Source organism: Leptopilina boulardi, unplaced genomic scaffold (genome assembly GCF_019393585.1).
Source record: "Leptopilina boulardi isolate dan_hultmark-lab unplaced genomic scaffold, ZJU_Lbou_2.1 LbouV2_310, whole genome shotgun sequence".
Lineage (NCBI taxonomy): Eukaryota > Metazoa > Arthropoda > Insecta > Hymenoptera > Figitidae > Leptopilina > Leptopilina boulardi.
The window spans coordinates 3,674,523-3,700,545 of record NW_026137875.1 but is presented as its reverse complement, the minus strand read 5'-3'; the positions used below and the strand labels follow the sequence as shown (position 1 = coordinate 3,700,545).

General features: G+C 24.9%; 1 protein-coding gene across 5 annotated transcripts in view; it reads left to right on the top strand.

Annotated features, from left to right (window-relative positions):
- Positions 1–26,023, top strand: part of LOC127283685 (complexin) — a 583,758-nt gene that overhangs the window by 516,347 nt on the left and 41,388 nt on the right. The window contains exon 1 of one of the 5 annotated variants that reach the window (XM_051308709.1): positions 4,566–4,582. The exons of the other annotated variants lie outside the window; for them this stretch is intronic. The gene's annotated coding sequence lies outside the window, so the exon portion shown is untranslated. Of the gene's footprint in view, positions 1–4,565; positions 4,583–26,023 lie in introns of those variants that run through there. 5 annotated transcript variants of the gene reach the window in all.

Sequence of the window (26,023 nt, the reverse complement as noted above, 5' to 3'; positions counted from 1 at the left end):
GAGAGAGTAAAAAGGAAGAAATGTTAAAAGGTGAAACTCATATTATTCCACCCCCTCCCCTTTAATTCTTTATATCGTACATCGTACATCAACGTTACCTAAGTTGATATTCGAAACCATTTCTAATTTACGTTCTCGCAATCCATCCATTCGTTAAAAATGCGCTTTGCTAGCAATCTATCTTCTTTGTAAAACAAAGAGCGACGTTTTTACAAAGCGACGTCAGAAAAAAACAAGTGCACACACCATATATAGTAAAATGTGTCAAAGAAGAGAAAATTTTTTAAATAATCGTTGTCTTTCGAATTGTATGTTTCAAAAAAAATTTTTTTATTTAATTCAAATAAATGTTTCTTTGACCCTTATAATTTTTGTTTGGCAAAATTTTTATTTTACAAAATTTCTATTTAGCAGTTTTTTATTTTAAAAAATTTTACTTTAACCACGAATATTAATTTAGCAGAATTTTTATTCAACAGAATTTCGAGTGATTCGAATTTTTAAATGCCACAATTATTATCAATTCGGTGAATTGATAAAATTTAACAGAATTTTTAAAACGCTCAATTTCCATTTGTCCGAACAATTATAACCTACAAAAAAAATTTTTGGCGCGAATTTTAAAATTGTGTGTGGTTAACTTTCAAATAAGCGCCGAATTTTTTTTTTTTTGTAGGTTATATTTGTTCGGCCATTTTTAGTTTCGGACAAATTGAAATTCGATGTTTTAAAAATTTTGTCAAAATAACAATTCTTGCAAATAAAAATTCGGTAAATTGAAAATTGTGTTATTCAAAAATTCGAATTACTTGAAATTCTATTCAGTCAAAAAAAAAAAAAAAAAAAATGAAAATTTGTCAAAAAAATAATTGAAAATAAAATAATTAATATAAATAATATAAATAATAATAATATTTAATAATAATAATAATAATAATATAAATAATGATATAATAATATAATTAATATAAATAATTATATAAAATAATTAATAAAATAATTTTGAAAAGGGCTCAACTCGAAAAAGCGTAAGTGTCAATTTTGCATAACAATCGATAGTAAAAATGACTCTTACAGTTTTCAGAGTTAAGCCCTTTTCAAAATTCACGACTCAATTATATTTAACAAAAATTTTTTCAAATAAAAATTCTACCCATTGATATTTATGGAAAATTCATTCGCCTCTTAAAAACTATTTTTTTAGTTTGAGGTTATGTTACGGTCGCAATTATATTAAAAAAAAAACTTTCAACTTATAAATATTTTTCAATTTATTACTCATTCATAATAACATTGATTTGAATCCAAAAAAAAAAATTGTCAATAAACTAAAAATTCTTTTCATCTTAATTCAAACTAGCGATGTATTCCTCGCTCGCTAACGCTCGCTCGGTTAAAATTGTACTTATTGTTGTTTACTTATTAATAATGTATAAAATTTATCTTAAAATTGAAAAAAGATGTTACATAAAAATAGTTTGTAAGATTTTCTAAAAGCATATATGCAAAGTATTTTGATTTATTTGACAATAATTGAATATAGATTTTTTAAGGACGGTGTCGAGGTCACGGGGTCGGTGTCGTTTTTCGAAATTTGTTAACTTAATATAATAGAAGATGTTTCGTTTTAAGTTAAGACATGTTAAAATTATTAAGTTAAAAACATTTGATTTTAATGACACTTAAAATTAGACACAATATTATAGGTTACTAACTAAAAATTGAAAAAACAACAATAAATAATAAAAAATAATAATAAAAAATAGAAAAAATTCTTAAAAAATTGCAAAATAACCCTTTTTCGGGTTAAAATTGAAAAAAGATGTTACATAAAAATAGTTTGTAAGATTTTCTAAAAGCATATATGCAAAGTATTTTGATTTATTTGAAAATAATTGAAAATAGATTTTTCAAGGACGGTGTCGAGGTCACGGGGTCGGTGTCGTTTTTCGAAATTTGTTAACTTAATATAATAGAAGATTTTAATTAATTATTATAAATTGAAAAAATAGATATGTAAACGCGCTTCTATATAGAAAACTTATCATATATATTATATACGATGAAAATTGGAAAATAATATTTTATATATTGAGAGAAAATGTGTGTGACAAATTATTGAAAAGAAAATTCTGTCGAGGAATATAAATTGACATGCGACGTTAGAAAATGTGTGTGTGTGTGTGAGGAAAATGTGTGAAGTCTGTTTTCTTACAAGCAACATTTATCGAAGCGAAATCAAATGGAATAGCTGAGAGCGAAGCGCGAGGCGACGATACCTATAGATAATAAGATTGATGCTTCGCGCTTTTGAGAGTGAGAGAGAAAGAGAGAGTGAGGGTGTGCTTGAAAGCTCAAGCCGGCAAGTTCGATGTCTGTTTGCATTAACGACGGACACTCGGGCCATGTTTTATGCATGAAGACAAAAAAGTCTAGACAATTTGTTCTTGCTCCTTGACACGACCAATCCTCGACTCCCTTTCCCTTCTTCTTCTTTTTCATCTTTTTTATTTCTCTCTTTGTTTTTCATTTTTCTCTATTTTCTGAAAAAAAAATTTTTCTTCATTGTTTTATTTTTCATTTTTATTTTCTTTAATTTTTTCTACAATTTTTTTTTTTTTTCAAATTGTTCGCTGAATTCGTTGAATTAAATATCGAAAGAGATGTGAAAAGAAAGGACACTGCTGACCCGTGCTGAACCACGATATGCTAATCCACAAAATGGGATTTTCCACTCGATCGTATCAATTTCGTGCTTGTTCGCAGGAAAACCATTCACCAACGTAAACGTTGTACTTTTCTCGAAAATCCTTCCATAAATGGAGTGACATTTATATATAAGAAAGATTTAGAAAAAATCTCCCCGATAATAGGCCATATAAAAAATATTGAGGAAAAAAAGATATATATATATAATGTTTTCGAAAAAGAAGCAAAAAAGAATCAGGAATATAATCTGAAAAAAGGGACCTAAGAAGCAAATTGTAGGTTATGTTTACCTTTTTTTTTTATTAAAAGTTCCTTTTATATTTTTATAGAATTAAAATCAGTTTTTATTTTTAATCTTCATTTGTCCAAATTTTTATTTGCACGAATATTTGTTTGACAGAATTTTTAAAAAGCTCAATGTCCGAAACTATAAATGGCCGAATAAATATAACCTAAAAAAAATATTTTTTTTTTTATTTCTCTATTGAAAGTTTATTCTCTTTGTGTATTTCAACTTCAAAACATAACCTATAAGTTACTGGTTAAGGCCTTCTCATAACCTATAAGTTTTTGTTTCTTAAGGTATAACTACACGCATGCGCACGTCAAAAATACAGGTCGGTACCGATTAAAAGAAGGCCCTGCGATTTTTTTTTAATCATTAACTATATTCAAATAAATATTTGTTTTTATTACATAATTTTTTTTTCTATTCAAATCATAAATATAATTTATAATTCTAATAAAATAAAAAAAATATATTTGTTTTTATTTTTTAAAAAAAGTTCTCTTGTTCGTAAGACATTAAAAAATTCTTAAAAATCGTTGTTCACCTAATTAAATAAAAAAAATGATAATTCTCCCAGCGCTAATTTATTAAAAAAAAAAATTAAGTAGAAAATTGTCACCCAAACGGTTTTTTTTTACCCCTTTTTTCGTATAAGCGATTTTAAACAGATAGCCACAAGCTGATGTTAAATTTCACGAGAATAAGTTTGCTTATAGATCGCGTGTAAAGTTTTCTATACAACATGCAACTCTTGATAGATCGCGCGGAAAATGATTACACTTTATAAATATGGGGCATTCCATGTGAAATTTTCATTCAAAACTTTTTTTTCTTTACGACTGGAATATTTTTCTTTGGAAATATTTATGAAAAATAAGAAAATACGTATTTTTTTTGGAAGTTATGATTTTTTTTTTATATTTAAAGTTCTCAAAAGTAGAATACTCTCTAAATATAAATTAGTTACAAATAACTAATTGTTAGTAAAATCTTGGCTGACTTTTTGTTTTAGCAATGAGTAAAAAAAATAACTAATTATTAGTAAAAAATAAATAATTTTTAATAGAAAAATAATTGAAAAAATTGTTAAATTTAACTAATTTAATTGATAAATTATAATTAATAATAAATAAATAATTTAATTAATTATAATTAATAAATTTAACTAATGCAAATTTAGAGAAATATCCAGTCAAAAAAAAAAATGTTAAATGAAAATTTCATATGGAATGCCCCATATATGGGGCACAATTATCGATTATTAATCCAAAAATTTCAATTTTGCGATATATAAAATAGAATTTAATATACGGTGGTTGCGATTTCGTTAAATAAATAATATTCTAAAATACATATATAATTTTTCGTAATTAATCAATTAGATATTATTTTCTTTAAAGGCGCACAATTTAACGTTTTAAAATAACAAAAAAATATAATTAAACTCCTATCAAATAATTTTTATCTATATTTATAATTATGTATTGTACACTTTTGTAAATGTGTTACGTGATTGTGGCGACATATATACTACACATACTTCTTCCAAGAAAATACCAATTTGAGTTTGGTTACATATTTAACGTGAGTTATACAATTTTTATTTGCATGCAATATTTTAGAATATCTAGAAATTTTACTAATATACCTAACACTTTTTTTTTTACATAGAAATAAAAATTTAGTTATTAGATATATATAAAGAAAAATAGATGATATAGAAATATTCTCGCAAATTTTTCCATGTCGAAAATTTTTTTTTTTTTTCATATACGGATTAGTAAAAAAAAAAAATTCTACACTATAAAAATTTGTTTTTCAAATTAAGAAAAATGCAATATATAGAAGAATTTTTTTTTATGTATTTTTCTTAATATCAAAAATTAAATATTCTAGGGGTTAGAATTTTTTTTTTTTTTTTTGAGTACCTCTATATATTTTTTATTAGAAGAAATTTTTTAAAAATAATTTTTCTTTTATCTCTTCATTTTAAATATAAATTTTTTTTTTATTGGACAGTTTATTAGTCGAATATTACGTTGGTGAAATTCACAACGTTTACGATCAAAGATTTAGAAGAAAAAAAATATTTTTCTATGCATATAATAATATGTATAGAAAAAAATTTTTTTTTTCTATTTTTGTATAAATTATTATAAATTTAAAAAAAAAATTTATAACGTTTCTCGATCAACAATTTTTAAACTAAAATAATTTATATGCAAAAAATTGTATTATTTTCCAGATGAAAAATATACTTTTTTTTCCAGTCGTTAATCAGAAACGTTGCGAACTTCACAAAAATTTTCGTTTTCGAGCGAAAATAAAAATTTTTTTTTCTTATATTGCATTTGCATTTTAGTATTTATATAGTTTTACTATTTGCATGAATTTTTGTATTTTGTCTTTTGCATATATCTATATTTATTTATTTATCTATTCGATGAATATTTGACTGTATACTATATATAATAAATAATAATTAAGAATATAATTTATTCATTTATATATATGAAATTTTGTGAATTTCATTGAATTGAAATATATTTGGCATATTAGAGTAAATATTACTCCTAATTAATGTGAAACTAATGAACACAATTCTCGAATATATATTATATGTCGATTCGGGGTAGGAAACAATCAACTATTTCCCTGTGGATGAAAAAGCAGAGGTAAAATTATAATTAATCCCCATTGTGTCGAGGAGAAGGAAACTTGAAAGCACAAATTATTATTAAAAAAAAAAAAAAAATCTATTCAAGTTATTATAATGACAATTTTACATTTTCAATGCATATATTATAAAAAAAAATAGCACTAATTTTTGTAAATTGAAAAACATCAAAATTTTTGAATAGTGTAAAATATATTAATTTTTAAAAATTTTTTCTATCCTAAAGGATAGAAAAAAATTAATTAAAACTAAAATTCTAAGTAAAAAAAAAAAAAATTCAATAAAATAATTATATTTACACGGAAAAAAATATTTATCTGAAACAGCGAAAAATTTCACTATAATAGTGAAAGATTTAACTGAAACAAGTAAAACTTTTACTACAATAGTGAAACCTTTCGCTGTTTCAAGTAAATATTTTTTTCTATGTATTTATAAATTGAAATTTTTGAATAATGTAAAAAAATATATAAATTTTTTTTTAAAACTTTTCTAAATCTAAAAAATACCAAGTTTAGGATACAAAAATTTAATTAAAAACTAAATGTTAAATAAGAGAAAAAGTTGAGTAAAATAAAAAATTAAAAGTGTATTTTATTTTTTTGAAATAAAATTTTTTTTTTTTATTTTTTAGGTACACTTTTAAATATTTGATTTATATTTGTAAATAATTTTTTTTTGTGCTCTTTTTATGGACTCAATTTTCAAGTATATATATATAGTCGAGTAATTTGCTGTTCGTTATTTCGTTTGTGCGACTATAATGAGTTAATTACAAAGCATTGGAGTTAAGTTGGAGTGAAAAAGAGAAGTACTCAGTTACGAGAACAAGGTAAAATGAGCCCGCACACAACCAAACTCAATGAATTTTTAAAATTTCCACCTTCGTCTCTTGGACTTCTATATCTTTCTCTCGTTCCCTTTTTTTTTACTCACATTTTTTTTTTTACTCTTTTGCCAAAGCATCATGAAATTGTACACTAGAGCGTGACATCTTGGCAAACTGCAAGTTTGCATAGTTTCACTGTATTTTTTTTCTTTTTTTCTTTTTATATATCCTTATTAGAATTAATATTAATGTTCATTAAAGAGAGAGAGAGAGAGAACTACTTTTTTTCGACTAAAAAAGAAAATCTAGAGGAAAAAAAAACTTATTCATCCCGGACAGTGAAAAATATAAAATTATATTTTTCATAGGTATAAAATATATATATTTCTTTTTCTAAAAGAATTCTCTTCATTTTATTCAATGGAAAAATAACATTTTTTATATTCTCATATATATCTAGAGAAATTTTTTATTCTATCCAATTATAATTTATTTCATTTTAATGAAAAAATATATACATACATATTTTAATATACGGATTGAAAAAAAGTTTATTTGATTAAAAAAATCGGTTTATTATTAAATAAAATAAAAAATTTTTAAAATTAAAAAATTAAATAAATAAAAAATAAAATAAAATAAAAAAAAAGAGAAAAAAAAAAATTATTTAATACAAATATTTATTTGATAATAGCTAAGTAACTGATTATTTGAAACAAATTATTTTTTCAGTGTATATAAATAACTATTTGTTTTTAAATAAATAATAAATAGAAGGTTAATAAATCCTCCTGAGGCAAATAAATAAATTTTTTTTTTCTCTGATGGGGTTTATATTTTTTAGTATTTAATTTTCATTTAACAAAAAATAAACATTAAATATTTACGCGAGTAGAGAAATATTTTTAATTTAAAATTAATTAATATTTTTGAAAATAGCTTTATTATATTTATAATTTTGCCAAACACCTTGGGTATTTCTGCGTGTAATTTTGAACAGAAGCTTTATAGAGGATTTTTTTTTTATTTGTTTTTTCTTACTAAAGTAGGTGGTAACCTGGATTTTAAGAGCATTAACCATAAAATCGCGTTCCACTAGGATTTATACCAAGAGAGAGAGAGAGAGAGAGAGAGAGAAAAAAAAGAGAGATGAAAACGAACAAGAAAATAAGAGAATTCTATCAAATATAACGATCTTACAAATTTATGCATTCAATCTCAAATGAATCTCTTTAACGTTTGTGCACACAGTTTCTTTGTCAACATTTTTCAAAAAATTAAAAACTTTAAATTACTCCATAAAAAAATAGAAAAACTAAAGAAGCCAGAAATTTTTATTTCCAAAAGTATTTTTTATTTAAATTTTTTACATTAAAAACTTTTTGTTACAATTTAAAATTTTATAAATTGAAAATTCAGAATAAGAGCATTAAAAAAAAAAATTGTTTAAAAAAAAAAATTTTTTTTTCTCCTTATATTTTATTACATCATTGTTGAAACACAATATGAATCATAAAATACATTGTCTAGTAACGTTGATACAGAAATTTTAATTAAAACTTTTTCATGTACAACGGAATGTTTTGAATTTTCTATCGAGCAAATATGAAAATTCTCATGAAGTTTCAAAATTCAATAATATTAACTGCTCGAGCAACAGAATATTGAAAAGCTTTGCAAATAATTAATTTAGCCTCGGAATGTTATAGAGAAAAAAGCAATCGCTAATTATAAGTTGATATTCTCAATATAATACACAAAACCTTATTATGATAACAAAATTTCTTTCATTACAAATTTTTAGTTTTATTTTTCAATTTTATAAATAAAATTAGGTAAATGAAAATTTTTCTATTATCTAAAATTATGAAAATTTGTAAGAAAAAAAAAAATGTTACCATAATACGTTATTCAAAGATTTTTTTTTTGCTCTTTCGAATAATGTACATTTAAAAAAAAAAAATTCAAGATCTTAAATTTAATCGCTTCAGGAATTTTGACCCATATATTTTTAAAATTTTAAATAAATTATACCTACTTGGTACGAATAAAAAATTTCCCTGCTTCTATTTTTTTCATACGAAACTGAAGTACGCAACGTTTTTTTGATAAATGATTTTTAAAGAAATAATTTTTAAAAATGAAAAATTCTATATTTTTTTATAATTTGTTGATTAATGAAAACTACAAGAAATATTTTTAAGACAAAAAATTATAGAAATTTTAATTTTAAAAAATTATGTTTTTAAAAATCGTTTATCATAAACGTTGTGTACTTCAATTTCGTTTTTTCATTCACAGTTTCCATATTAATGAAAAAGAAAATTACATTCATAAATCTATTTAAACTGATGGGATATATACACTAATTTTGTTCTAAAAGCAAAAAAAGAACTCAATTTTTGTGGATTTTATATATCGGACAGTAATAGAGTTTCTTTTGATTATGTGAAAATTGCTTTCCCTGTTCAATCAGTAGTGGAATTCAAATTTGCCTTTACTCACACACTGAACTCGAAACGTGACAAGCAAAGCTGTCGTCGTTATTTATATATACATATATATATATATATATAAAAGCCAAACCGAATCTTTAAATGAACTTCTTGTTCCATTCACACCACTACTAAAATTGATGGAGAAAGAATTCGATCTGCATTTTAACAGGAGATTTATATAAGCATCGTTGCTACTCCATTTTCGGTAAAAGAATTTTCACCAGAGAGAAAGAGAGAAAATAAGATTTAAAGGAAAACTAGTAAACTATACATACCTATATATATATATATATATATATATATATATATATATATATATATATATATATAGAGGTATCATGTGTACTGATAATATACAAGCTTTGTACTAATAAAACATAATGGTAGACAATATGCCATTTAATCACTGGTCCAGATGATGCACCTGTCAAGCTTCTCGACATAATTCATCTCGACCTTGTTCCAATGACCCCCCTCCATCACCAGAACTTTGGAAATTTTTTTATTCCTACACAGAGAAAATGATATTTTTAATTAACCAATTTTTACCTTTATTTATTATTAAAAAAAATAAATTTTTTTTAAAAAACCTTTTTCACCAGTTTTGGACATACTGAAGCACCACTTGTGGCTACATTTCCTTCAGTTTTTATATATTTGCCGTTCCACTTTTGTCCATGAGCTTTTTATTAATATTTGAGGCACTCTATATTTTGCTATATTCTTAAAAAATAATTTATTTACCTAATTCAAATAATTGATTACTTGACTGTTATCAAATATTTATTTCTTTTCAATTATTATTATTTAACTCAATTAAAGTTTATTTGATTCAAATAAAAATTATACGGACCAAATAAATATATTTATTGCCGTGCTCTCTAAATCTGAATTAGTAAAAATGTTTACTAATTTAAATTAGTGACTCACTTTTTGCTTTAGAATTAGTTAAATTTTACTAATTCAGATTTAGAGAGTGTTATTATTATTTAAACCGAATAAATTTTTTTTTAGTGCAGATGACTATTTTTGTTAAATTCTTAATTCTTTTCATATTTTTTGAATTTTATACTCGAAAGGGGAACGATAATTTTTTTTTTTTTAAGAAACGACCATTAATGAATCAAGTTAAGAACTCTGGTTCAATTCAATAGATACTTCATGATTAATATTCTAAGCGGAAAATCCATTTCCTGCTTGAGTAATAAGATATATCAAAAATTTACAACTTTGAAGAAACCGATAAGATTAACTTTTTTTTATATATATGTATAAAAATAAACTCAAGAAGAATAAAAAATTAAAAGTTTTGTAAAAGAAAAAGGAAATGAAAAAAAAATTAAATTTATAGTCTAAGTGGATATTTAAAGATAATTTTTATATTTTATTTTATATTATATTTATATTATATTAGATTATATTTATATTATATTAGATTATATTTATTTTATATTATAGGTATTATCATATAATTTTTAAGTAACATTATTACATAATATACTATAAAATTTTAACATTTTATATAAAATAAATATATAAATTAATTAATTTATTTTATTAAATTAATAAAATATTTATTAACAATTATTATTCAAAAATTATTTTCTTGTAAATTAAATACTATTTAAGCTAATATAAGAAATCCGAATACTACGTCTGACCGTACCTTGTTTATACTACTTGAAACGTTTTTATACTTTTCTTTCTCTCTTCTGTATGTTTTAATTCTTTTTTTTTTTGTTTTTTTTTATTTCTATATTATTGTTCATGTTTCTAATAATTTTTTTCTAAACATATAATTTTTTACAGATAAACAAAAAAATAACAAAAAAAAAGTATCACAATAATTAATTTTATATTTGTAAATAAGGGAATGTTCGACTAAATAAAATTTATTTTATTGTCAATTCGACACTTCCAGTACATAACATCTTTCCTGATATTCGGAAGTGTAAAAATGCATTGATCAAAAATTGTACGAATTGTATTTTAACGCACTTTTTTTTTGACGTGTGTGTCACAATTTCATTGAATTTATGTCATATACGTTAAAAGAATAAAATCATCTATCAACTTTTTCCCTAAAAAGAAATAAAAATTCAATATGATTATATAATCGTTTTTATCAATCAGTATTTGCAAAAATTCACACAAATAAAAAAGCTTAAGGCCATGTGGGCAAAGGACGTTTTTTTAGCGCTTTTAAACTTTCTCTGAAATAAAAAATGATTTCGGGTTAAAATTTTAAAGAAATGATTTAGGAAAGTGCAAGGCATATGGTTGTTCTACTCATTTACTACAATTTGACGCAAAACTAATAAAAATAAAGCAATAAATAGTTAAATAATGTATTTTATCATAGTTCATTCAGCGGCCACTTGCTCGAATTGGAGCTGTTTACTGGAGCACTGACACACTCAAGCAACGTCTGTGTATGCACCGCCATCTTTGTTTTCATTTTCGTTTAAAAATGCCACTTTTTAAACTTCATTTTTAAATAATTTAACGCAAAAATATGTTTTTTCAGGAGAACAGCGATGTGCATTGTACCCAAATCTAGCAATCCTAAAAATTTTACGACAAAATATTTTTTCATTTTAGAGAAAGTTTGGTTTTTGCAAAACACATTTTCCCATATACTAGGTTATGTGCGAGTTTCCCACATGCCGTTAATGGGCTTTTATTTCTTTTGTGTATCAAATTAAAATAAAAAAAAAAATTTTTATGAGCAATTTTTTTGAAGAACATATTTTTAACATTGAAAAACTTATACGATTGTAGAAAACGTTTCAAGGAGTAAAATAAGCTATTATTTATAAATATTGGATAAAAATTCTAATTTCTTAAAAAAACAATTATTTAATGCAAGATTTTGACTCAAAATTATTATTTCCAAAAAGTATCTATATCTTTTAAAATTTATTGAAATTAATTTTTATTATATTTTAGTTTTTGCATTAAGGCCAGGTCCAATTGAGTCAGCGCCATCTACATTGAAACTAAAATTTTGGAAAATTTTCAACAGCCTTTTCTTGAAAACAAGAAGGTAAAATGCTTTTTCCTTTATGGATAATTGATTATTGGCAAGATATACACCAGCTAAAACTTTTTTTGAGTTAAAATAATAAAAAAAATTTCATGTCAATAAATTAAATATGAGCACTTTTTTCACAAAAACTGTAACAGTACTTTCTCAGAAATTACAATCAAAAATGCAATTTCCATTTGGAAAATTAATAAACGCTAAAAAATACACGACCTAAGATTTACCAATCACGAAAATAACAAAAAAAAAGTATTTTAACATAACATATTTTACTCATTATGACAGCCGTTTGGCAGGTTATATATGTCACCAGACGTTTCGCAGTTTTGCCGAAAGGAGGAGATTGGCGCTGTTGCTAACCACCTGAAATACATAATCTACCAAAGGGCTGTCACAATCAGTAAAGCAGTATCAATATGTTAAATATTTAATAAAATTTTTTTTTGTTATTTTCGTGATTGGTAAATCTTAGGTCGTGTATTTTTTAGCGTTTATTAATTTTCCAAATGGAAATTGCATTTTTGATTGTAATTTCTGAGAAAGTACTGTTACAGTTTTTGTGAAAAAAGTGCTCATATTTAATTTATTGACATGAAATTTTTTTTATTATTTTAACTCAAAAAAAGTTTTAGCTGGTGTATATCTTGCCAATAATCAATTATCCATAAAGGAAAAAGCATTTTACCATCTTGTTTTCAAGAAAAGGCTGTTGAAAATTTTCCAAAATTTTAGTATCAATGTAGATGGCGCTGCCTCACTTGGACCTGGCCTTAAAATCACAATTAAATATCATTTTTTAATTTGAGGTTATGTTACCGTCACCATTCACCTTAATTATTTTAATAAAATCCCCTTTTCTTATATCATATACATACATATAAAATTATAAATAAACACGAACATTAATCACATTGGTGTGATACAAATTGCATGTTCTCAAGAAACTAAATGAATTAGTTGATATTATATTTGCCAAGTAAAATCCATGTAATTTAGTCCATATTTATCCAACAATATGAATAATGAAGTGGAGAGAGAATTGCCTTTTCAGTTGAGATGCAGAACAGTTTTAACGATTCAAAATGTACAATTCTCGTTCTCATTAGCATCTATTATATATCAATTTCCGCAAGTAACTTTCAGTAAGACTTTACATTTTCCTCTCTTCAAGTTTTGATCTCGACAATCTCGTCTTCCTTCCTTTATACATTAAGAAACTTGTGACAATTTCATTGCCTTTTGAAATTAACGAAACAAAGCGGGACTTATTTCTTATCTCAACTCTTGTCAAGCTTAATTATTCCTTCCAGTATATATGATTGATGCATTTAATGTATCGCAATATTACATATATTTCGCTGATGTTTTCATTTATAAACTTTTCACATTAAACATTCTGTCTAAATTCAAATTAGTTAAATGAATGACACTAAAAAACTTTTACTAAGTTTTAGTTGTAAAATATTAAAAAAAAAAGAAACTTTGAAGGTTAAACTGCAAAATATGGACGTGAAGAGAGAAATTGTCTTTACTTTGTGACAGGCAGTGATGCCAACTATAAAAAAAAATTAACGCGCGAAATTCAAAAAGTTATGTAACTTTCCACTGTCATTCCAGTAGAACGTTCAAAATATGCCATGTCTTTATATTTTTGCAACCTGACTCACTCTGTTTTTTTTCTCTATTCTAGTTCCCCGCCCTGTATCGAAAAATCTCCCATTCCCTGCAAAGTGTCACAATTCAGATGTTCCACTGATTATTTTAATAGGGATCTGAAATCATGACGTCACAAAACAATATGGCCGTTGACAACGGTGTCAGTTTGTGGCAAATACATGTGAATTAACAGTAAATTTAAAAATTTGTTTGATAACGGAAAAAGAAAATAATCAGCAGAGCTGAAATATGTCGTTTCAGTAATTTTACACCTTCGAGTAGAAATTTTACCGAAAAGAAAAAGGTTTTACGCGCGAAACATGTCATATATTGTGGAAAGAAATCAACTGGATATTTCTTGGTTGATCCAAATAATGTAAATATAATTACTTTTTGTTTTAAATCTTTGGGAGTTCGAGAAAACCCACATAAAAATAACATGTGAAATTAACGATGGCAATATTATAAATATTTTTTTTTCATTTTATTTTCGACAATATAAAAACAATTAATATTCTAATTTATAGGTTATGTTTACTTATTTTTCATTACCATTGCAATTCAGGCTGAAAACTTATGAATTATTTTAATATTCGTTGTTTATGCATGTTATATTTAAAATTATTGTTTTAAAAGGTCAATTTTCTGAATATTTATATGAGAATAATTTTTTAATTTGATATAGAATTTAAGCAGAAAATCTAAGTTCAATGTTGACACAAGTTTTGTACAATCAAAAACAGAACAATATCGCTTGCTTTTTGTTTCTTTTGCACTAAATTTCATTCCCTGAATGTTTTCCACTTTATTAGAATCACTCATTTTTATAATCACTTTAATTTGAACAAAAACTTTTAGATTAAATATTGTGAAACCAGACGTACCAAATAGCGTGTCGCAGTATTTTAGATCCCTATAAGATTTTGATATGATTCTTAACCTAAAAAATTATTTTTCATGTATCGTTCGGAGATTATTCAAGTTATCGTAAAAGTATATATTCGAAAAAGACTCGAAAATTATTTTTCGTATTTATTTTGTGAAGAGGAAAAAAAAATTGATTTACTTCTTATCAAAAGTTAAAGAAAAGAATTTTTTTCTTCTTCTAAATCTATGAGAATAATGTACCTTAAAGAACTGATAACGAATAGGTATATATAAACCAAAAAATGAAAAGGAGAAGATTGGGCGGAATAAAAGGCAAAGTTTACATCGTTTGCTGAGTTTGCAAAATTCACAAGAACATATTCTAGACTTTCAAAGTTCTCCGGGGACATAGGAGTTGGTCTTCCTATATACCTCCCTCTCCCCTCTCTACGTTCCCCTTTCGATAGAAACCACAATTTTCTACGGGACTATTATTCTGATAAAGAATCAAGTTCATATAAAATTTGTGATCCAAGCATATCTAATTTTACATTTTTATTTACTGAAATTTGAAAAATAATATATATTTAAAAATTTCACTTTTTCATTGAAAAAAATATTATTAATATTTAAAAATAAACATAATTTTTTTCAATAATAATAATTTTAATAAAAAATATTAAGATTTAAAAAAAATATCAATCCTTTCCTCAAATTAAAGATAAATTTGTATTTTTTTCATTACTTTTGAAAGACGATGATAATAATGATTTTTTTGTATTGAAATTATGGAGTAAAAAATATAATAAATAAATTAAAATAAAAAAAAAAAGTATAACTAACAGGAATTTACATCGGACATTTCACGTCCCTTGAATATTCGTTCCAACAAAATTTAATTTCTTCTTCTTCTTTTTTTTTCGAGAGGGACAACGCTTAGAGAAATTATTGGATGATTTGAGAGACCCTCGAGAATCTACTCATTCCGTATTCTCTGTCTATACTCTTCCATCCTTTCGTTCAACTATCTTCGAAATCCTATTAAATATTGAAGCCTGTGAAATAATTCATGAATTCAAAATAGTTGGATTTCAAAAATCTTCTTTCCTCTCATGTTCAATATCAGACACTTGATTAAATAGTTTTTTTTTTTTTACAAAATTTCTTTTTTCATAACAAAATTAGAAACATGACAAAAATTCATATATCACAGTTATATTATTATTATTATTAGGTATTATTTTATTATTATTTTATTATTAATATTATAATTATAAATATATAAAGAAAAAAAAATCACAATTTTTGCAAAGGTTTACGTGAAGGAATTTTTTATTTCTCACATCAGGATTCTCGAAAATAAAAAGAGAGAAAATATTATTTTGAAGTTCATACTCCCAGGAAATAATATTACAGTTCCAAGTTCCTTCGAGCATTCTTCTTTAAAATGGATTTCTTTCAAGAATTAATTCCTTTTTTTTTTGCTTGCAGACAAAATTCTTTTCTCATTTTTTTTTCTACTTCGAAGAATTTTTGTAATTCTTTAATTCCAGATATAGGAATTCCAGGGATAATTATTTTTACTGGCATTTAAAAGATGGAAAAGAGAGAAAATAAATCGACAAGCGAAATTGAGAGAGAGAGAGAGAAAAAAAAGAAAGAGGGGGGGGCAGATTTTCCATTAAGGCGTGGATTATTCCAATTAAGAAGAATGAAGGCCGTAACATAACCTCAAAATTAAAAAATCATTTTCAATACAAACAAAAATCTAATAAAAATTAATTTCAAAATATTCAATTGATGAAAGCCCTAACATAACCTTAAAATTGAAAAATGATTTTTAACGCAATTCTTAACAAATATATTGTTAAAAAATTAATTAATATTAATTTTTTCTTTGTGTTAAAAATCATTTTTGAGGTGATGCTAGGAATTTCCATTCTCCTCAACTTATTACGCGGAATTATTAAAGAAAGGAGGGGAGGAGATAAAAATAAAAAAAATATACTTGAGACATGGGGGCCAATTTCAAGTTTCTGCCGGAAGTACGCCTTGAACTTCCGTAAACTCAATTGCATGCCTGATTAATAATCTTGAGAGGTTGGTAACCGTTCTATATTCTATTGCTTTTCCCTTCTTTTTCTCATTGTTTTCGGTACAGGCTTTTAACTTCCCTTATGACATCCTCGGGGCTCATCGTTTCCCTCGACTATATTCGTCCTAAGCCTTTTACTGCTAAGAATCTGCCTCTGGTTATTTCCACCCTTAACTAGGAATATCGTCCTCATTTCTCTGCCCCCTTTTTTTTTTTTTTTTTTTTTTTTTAATTCTCTCATAATTCTCAATCTGGATAAAATCTCTTCGCTAATACTTATTAATTATCGCCATCCGTGTATTTAATCAAGAAATTAAATAGTCAACTGCTGCGGTGAATGAAAGATATGAAATTGTTATACTTTTTAAAGAAATAATTTCTTTCCCTCAAAGCGAAATACTAAAAAAAAAAAGAAAAACAAACTAAAGGAGATAATTAAAAAATTTAATTAATTTCAATTTATAATTCTTAATTAAAATTTCGTAAATATTTTTCATAAAGTTAATTTTAATTCTTTACAATATATATGAAACTTCTTTATAATTTCCTCTTTTTCTTGTATATAATTTTTTAATTTTTTATTAAATAGAGTTATTATAATTTTTTTTTTTTAATTAATTAATTTTCTTCTATATATATTTGTAAATAGAAATGTTTATTCATTTGTTTTTTTTATAAAAGAAGAAAAATATTTCTTTTCATTTATCCTCTGGCAATTTTTTTTCATTCTTTTGAAATCCCAAAACACAGTTAATGGGTTTCCTAAGCTGATGATGTGCGCTTATTCGTCAAAATTGTTCCACGTTAAAAAAAAAAAAAAAATGTGAAAAAAATTTAAGTTTACTCAAAATTTTTTTAACAAATCAACCAAATTCTTATTAGTTCAAACAAAACATTCGGAATTTAAGCTCTTAAGCCGATGAGTCGACTCATTTATTCAATCCCGCTTGAATCGAAGTGTATATATATTTATCTCAAAGAATTATACATTTTACATCAATTTCACAATTTCCAAAAAAAATTAATTTTACTATAATATATACCTAAAAATTAATATAATAATAATAAATTAATAATTATCATAATAATGTATAAAATAATAATAAAAAAATTAATAATAATAATAATAATAATAATTAATATAATAATGTTGGAACTACAACTATATTTGCGACATATTTATTTTCTATGTACAAATAGTGAAATTCAAGAAAAGTTGTAAGGGTCCGTTTATGACCTCCTCACTTCATGTACATCCCCAAACGAAGGTCCTAAGGTCTGTACTCAGGTAATTTGAAGCCAGTCCTCGTTTACCCGTTGTCAAAATAAAGCCTATACTATTTTTCATGCCAAAAATCCTTGTGTACATTTTATTTCTCTATACAGTCTTTTCGCGTATATTCTCTGTATTAAGTTAATATTCTAACAAATAATATATATATAAATATATAATTTTAATGGAAAATAATAATTTTTTTTGAAAAATAATTGATTTTTAAACAAGTTTTTTTGCGAAACTGATTGATATTTTTTTTCTAAGAACTAGAGTTTGGAATTGGAAATTTACTAGATTCAGTGAAAAACATTGATCCAATAATCAGTTTTAAAATTCAAGAAATTTATGCATAAGTTAAAAAAAATGTTCTCACATGGTTTTAAGTTACAAATTAATTATTATTTAAAATAAATATATTTATTTATATATTTTAATAAAATCGTGTAAATTATTATTAATAAATGATAATCATTTAATATAAATTAAATAATTGAATACAAATTAAATACTAATTAAATAATTGAATGCAATATTAAATATTAATTAATTAATTGAAATAAAAATTAAATATTAATGAATTGAATAAAATTTAATAATGAAATAATTATTTAAATAATAATTAATGAATAATAGGTGAGAATAATATTTATTAATTTCAATGGAAAATAATTAGTGGTGATTACAGAGCAAATTGTATATAAGGGAATTGTTGAAATTGAATTCGTTAAGGCAGACTTCTGTTTGTTTATTTATTTAATTTTGTATATAAAATAACCAACCACTTTCATTTCTTGTAATTATTTGCTGTATGACACTTGGGCTGCATATATATGTCAACGAGCATGTAATATACTCTTTGAACATGTTAACTTAACCTTTTTTTATTCTGAACTTCCGTACTCATTGCAATTAGTGTCATGAATAAATTTTATATACATATATACATTTCTATTAATTGTAACAAAATTTTCTCAATTAATTAAAAATTATGTCGTTTTTGAATAAATATTTAGATATGTAAAAGGAAAAATCAAATTTATAATAATTTGAAAATCAATATTTATAAATATTGTAACAGCAAAAATAACGTTTTGTTTCTTAATGAAAAAAAAAAAATTAAATAAAGATAAAAAGAAAAAAAAATAAAATATTTTTTAATATTCAAATAATTGAATTATATATTACATTCTTTCTGCGTGAAACTAAAATTAACTTAATTTTCTTTAAAAAGGAAATAAACGTAATTTAATTTTTTTTATAAATTAATTATAAAAAATTTTTCAAGCTAATATTATAATTCAATTAAAATTCACATGGGGCTTGCGCGCTAATTACTGCAAAAGAAGAAAATTCCGGAAACAATAAAGACTTCTCTCATCCACATCTATATATATAGAGTTAGTTTCAAAGTACTTTCGGTAAAAGTGGTGTGTAAATTTCACTAAAGCAAACAGAAAAGAGAAAATGAGAAGGATAAAGCGTAAATTCATTTTCCTATATGACGCATATTAGACATCCTTCTCAGGGAAGTAGAGAAAGAGCAAAATTTACATATTTAATATTCTACATTCCCAATATTAGATCTCTATGTGTATTTAATTCGATTATATTATTATATAAAGCGTCGAAAAATCAAAACAAATAAAACAAATTTAATCATTTCTTCATTCTTTAAAATGATGTTCTCTTTTTTAAAAAAAAAAATTTTTATTGTACTCGAAAAAAAATTTACTTAGAAAAATGAATTCTTAATTAAAATATAGAGATTTGTTTAAACGATTTTGTTTAATTTAACACAGTTTTAAAGTTTTATTTTAATATATAGAAAATATCTATCACTTTTATTTTAAAAAATTATTTGTTTAAATGAAAATTGTTTGATTTAAATTTAAATGTTAGTTGAGAATAGGCGCATGTTTCCACTGAAAATCCAGTAGAACGTCTGAAATATGACATATCTTTATATTTTTGACGCCTGCCTCACCCTTCTTTTCTCTATTCTAGTTCCCCACCATGTATTGAAAAAAGCTACCATTCCCTTCAAAGTGTCACAATTCAGATGTTTCACTGATTATTTTATATTGTTGTTGGTTTCCATTGTCCCCACTCGCCATTTGTCATAATTCCCATCAACTACCGCAGCCTGCTCTAGTGAAAATTTAGTGACTATATTGTTTTAAAATTAAAAGTTACTATAAACTTACTAAAATTTTCACTGGAGCAGGGTGCGGTAGTTGACAAAAATTATGACAAATGACAATCAACTAATCAAACAAAATTTATGTTTAAATGAAATATATTATTTTATCAACAAAAATGTATTATTGAATTAAACTTAAGGAGGTTCAACTCATTGACATAACCTCAAACTACAAAGTAGTTTTTAACAGAACTAAAAATATATTTAAATATATTTAAAAATTTTATATTAAGGCCAGGTCCAAGTGAGGCAGTGCCATTTACATTGAAACTAAAATTTTAAAAAATTTTCAACAGCCTTTTCTTGAAAACAAGAAGGTAAAATGCTTTTTCCTTTATGGATAATTGATTATTGGCAAGATATACACCAGCTAAAACTTTTTTTGAGTTAAAATAATAAAAAAAATTTCATGTCAATAAATAAAAAAAGAAACACTTTTTTCACAAAAACTGTAACAGTACTTTCTCAGAAATTACAATCAAAAATGCAATTTCCATTTGGAAAATTAATAAACGCTAAAAAATACACGACCTAAGATTTACCAATCACGAAAATAACAAAAAAAAATTTTATTAAATATTTAACATATTGATACTGCTTTACTGATTATGACAGCCCTTTGGTAGATTATGTATTTCAGGTGGTTAGCAACAGCGCCAATCTCCTCCTTTCGGCAAAACTGCGAAACGTCTGGTGACATATATAACCTGCCAAACGGCTGTCATAATGAGTAAAATATGTTTATGTTAAAATACTTTTTTTTTGTTATTTTCGTGATTGGTAAATCTTAGGTCGTGTATTTTTTATAGCGTTTATTAATTTTCCAAATGGAAATTGCATTTTTGATTGTAATTTCTGCGAAAGTACTGTTACAATTTTTGTGAAAAAAGTGCTCATATTTAATTTATTGACATGAAATTTTTTTTATTATTTTAACTCAAAAAAAGTTTTAGCTGGTGTATATCTTGCCAATAATCAATTATCCATAAAGGAAAAAGCGTTTTACCATCTTGTTTTCAAGAAAAGGCTGTTGAAAATTTTCCAAAATTTTAGTATCAATGTAGATGGCGCTGCCTCACTTGGACCTGGCCTTAACCAATTTCTTGGTTATTTCAAATAAAAATTTGGTTGATCCAAATAAATATCTATTTGATCTAAATAAGTGTTTTTTTTATTTTAATAAATTTTACGATTAAAGAAAGAATTTGATTGAGCTCAATAAACTTTTGGTTAATTCAACCAAACTGCGTATGGCAATACATTTATATTTGGCTACTGATTCAACCAAAATTTGGTTGTTTTAAATAAATGTTTTATTGAGTGTCTAAATTACATATAAAAAGTTTTGTAAAAAATAAACAATTTTTTTCGTTGTATAAGAAAGAGTAATATATTTTTGATTCAAACATAGTATAACTTTTCTCTAAGTGTGAAAAATAGAATATAAAACTTGGCTCTTTTTTCAAAATTTTTCTCAATTTCCCTCCTATGCTTTTATATATATATAGATATATATAATATATGATGAAATTAAACGAAAAACTAACAGTTCTTTCTCAATTATCCTATAAGCTCGCATGGACGTTCTTTTCGTTTTTCCATTGTCAGACTATTCCGCCATTCGTTGTGCGAATTCACAATGTTTGCCTCTAGGATGAATTTTTAGGAAATGAATGTGAAAAGTTTCCCGGGGAAATTTTTTAAACGTATTCACGTAAATGCAGCTGCGACCCACTCGCGCATTCTTTCAACACACTCGAATAAACGAGCCAGGAATGTATACATATATATATACGTAGTCCCGGAATTCCCATTTCTTTTCAGCGTAAAGTAATATATATATATATATATATATATATATATATATATATGTAGTATAGCTCAGGCAACGCCAACCTCGCTTAATCTTTCAAGCAACTAATAAAACTTCGTTAAATTCACTGAAATCGTGCGGCAACTCCTTTGGGATAAAATGAAAAAGTGACGAGTGAAATAATATTCATTTGAAAACATAAATCACATACATTTTATTTTATTTTTGCTTTTTGCAATTATTTAATCGTTAAAATAGTGAAAGCTTATAATGAAAATCAAGGAGTTTTTTTTTATGACTAATGCACGTTTATTTTATTCGATTTTAATAACAATAATACAAAGCAAAGAGATAAAAAATATAATTAATTAAATTTTCATTTTATTTTAAATTAAAAATAAATACCTCTGTTAATTGTCTTTCATTTTCAAATAATGAAAAAATAATAATATTTCATTATAATAACTCAAGTTCAAACCTTTCATTCGTTTTATATACATACAAATGAATAATATATATTTTATATATATATATATATATATATATATATGATAAAAATAGATGAGCCAAAAGTTCTGAACGTTCAAATGAACGAAATATTTTTTTCAATCAATAAATTATTAAAAATTATGATGTCAATGTAAAATAAAACAGTACAGTGGAACTTTGATTATCCGAACCTCTATTATCCGAACCGAAAAATATTTTATCCGAACTTCTATTATCCGAACTATTTTTTGGTTTCCCGAATTTTAAATTTTATTTTCTCTATTTATTTTATCATTCATATTTTCGCGTGATTTGGCATCTAAAAAACGAATAGATGCTATCTTTCAAAGCAAAATAACCAAATTTATGCCACAAAAATCTTAAAAATTTCCGAATTTTCTGAGTTTTTAATATATTATTAATTAATATATATTTACATATATGTATATACTTATGTATATTTAAAAACATATGTATTAAGTTAAATATATATTTTTTATAAAAAAAATTAAAATCTCTATTATCCGAATTTTCGAATATCCGAACCCGGCCTTGCCTAGATTAGTTCGGATAATCGAGGTTCCACTGTACTTTAAACAATTGTTAAATTAATAATTTCTTTTTAGATATTTAAAACAAAATTTTGAAATAAAATTCGTACTCTCTAAATCTGAATTTGCAGTTTTCTACTAATGAAAGAGTGCGTATTCGTTTACCAATTGAATTAGTAACAGTTTTGACTAATTTTTAGTAAAAAACTACTAATTGCTATAGTAGAAAACTAATAATTCATAGAGTAAATCGGCTTACTAATTTGAAATAGTAAAAAATACGACATACATACATAATTAGTAGTTTCCTACTATCAATTAGTACTTTTTTTTTCTAAAAATTAGTCAAAACACTAATTCAATTGGTAAACGAATACGCACTCTTTCATTAGTAGAAAACTACTAATTCGCAGATTTAGAGAGTAGTTAAAGAAGTTTCAAGAAGAAGATATTCTGAAAATTAGAATATAATTTTTTCAGTGTAATCAAACCAAGGAGCGTAGAATTTGAGGGCTCTTGGGCCCCTTAGGAAAAAAAATTTAGCTCTAAATTTTCACGATATCTCATAACAATTTGTCAAATTCAGATAGTAAAATGAAAAATATGCGATACAATATTTATATATAAAGCTTTTTAAAATGTTCATTTCACCATATAGCGATCGTAATTTTGACTTCATTTTATATTATAGTCTCATAAATTCGCTTATTCAGCTTCTTGGCGAAAGCTGTTACTAATAGGAACCACCCCTTGGGATTGACCCAGTAATGACCTTACTCAACCTTAAAGTTCTCCTCGTTTTCGCTATATATATATACGTGTGTATGCATCTTGCCTCTTTTGCCTTTATACTGATAAACTATATAGACAACATCGTTTGTTCGATAAACGCGGAATTAGGTAGGATGTTTTGATTCCCCCCGAGGGCGTTGTCCAAGTCGATTTTACTGTATGTATACTTGATGCATCTTATTCACTAACATTGTTAAGTGCCTCTGCTATGCTTAATCTTAACGGGAGCCTTGAATTTTATTGACCTCGTCTTCATCAAGGCTAATGAAAATTGAAAGAAGAACACTTTTATTATATTGATTATTGCATAATATACAGAGGCGGGTTATCGACATCACTCTCGTCAATAATTTTCTATTTATACAATATTAGGTACATTAAATAAATCAATATGAAACTGATTTTTTTTTTAAATGTGTGAATTTCTTTTTAAATTTTACAATTTTTTTTTTATAACATATTTTTATATTTTAAATAAACGACGGTTTTTACAATTTCTTTTTACAATTTATATTCTATTAAAGATGAACAAAATATGAACATAACGATTTTCATCTTTTCTATAGATAAGATTAATTAAATTTATGGGTCATTCTCACAAAAAGGACAAATGACACGTTCATGACATTATTTTTAATAAATAATTATAATAATTGAAAATGTTGCGGGCCTTATTATAGAAGTCAACAGAATTTAATAAGATTTTATAAAAAAAAATTGACAATTTTAAATAATTGAATATAATCATGTTTATATAGTGTAAAAACTCCCCTCCGTTACCGTTCGCGAAGTAAGTTTTATTTAAAGAAGAATTATTGCATTCATACTGCAATAGGAAAACATCTTTTGTCTAGTAACATCTACTAATTACATTATTTATAATTGATTTATAAAGTGTAAAACAGAATATTTGTAAAATATTTTTTCCTAGAATTAAATAAGTTTTGTTCGCAAAGTAAACTCCCCTCCGTGACCAATTACAAATATAATGAGTAAATGAAAAAAAAAATGATAATTGAGAAATGAAGAATTCAAAAGTGTTTACAGTGACGATGTTGTTTTGGTCAGTACACAACATCATGAAAGAAATGAAAACAATAAGTGTCAGAAAGATTTTCAGTTTCGCAATGTTCGTCGACACAAAAAAACTCCCCTCCGTGACCACTTTAAATTTAGTTTTTTGATAAATAAATAATAAATATTATTAATAATTTTTAGAATATTCTTTTAAATATCGCGAATACTATTATTACTTTTTTTTATAAAATTTATTATTTTTATATTAGAATCAATAAATTTTGGCTTCGCCTAAAGGAAGAAAACTCCCCTCCGTGATCGCTAGTCACATCCATCGATTATAAAGCCTCATGCAAAAAAATGCACCTTTTTCGTACCTCGAATTTTGAAACTTTCTTTATGCCAAATGGTAACATATGATGACCCAATAATCCCTGCAAAATTTCAAGATGAGCATATGCCCCCTTTCGGAATTACAGGGGGTCAAAGGGGGCCATGTCAAAAAAAAAGAACATGTAATATTATCGAATAATAATGTTAAAAAAATCAAACGAAATCGTTCCTTCAAGATTTTCGTCTGCTGATTACGAATTTGAAGTCCGTTTTCAAAAATTCAAAATGGCGGAACCTATATGGTGGACAACAATTTAAAAAATCGATCCGACTGACCTGAAAATGGTTACTCGGAGGTTTTTGGGGTCGCTGATTACGAATCTGAGGTCCGTTTTTCAAAATTCAAAATGGCGGATCCAATATGGCGGACTACAATTTCAAAAATCAATCCAATTTACTTGAAAATGGTTACTTGGGTTACCTTCAGATTTGTGTTCACCGTTATTGAAACCCCCTAATTAACGATATTGAAGCCAATTAAATAGATTTAAAAGATAATTGTCCGACATTTTGAATTTTTTAAAACTGATTCCAGATTCGTAATCAGCGACCCCAAAAACCCCTGAGTAACTATTTTCAAGTAAATTGGATGGATGTTTAAATCTGTCGTTCGCCATTTTGAATTTTTAAAAACGGACCTTAAATTCGTAATCAGCGACCCCGAAAACCCCCGAATAACCATTTTCAAGTAAATTGGACTGATTTTTGAAATTGTCGTCCGCCATATTGGATCTGTCATTTTGAATTTTGAAAAACTAACACCGGATTCGTGTTTAGCGACCCCAAAAACCCTCGAGTAACAAGATTTAAACGGATTCGATCATTG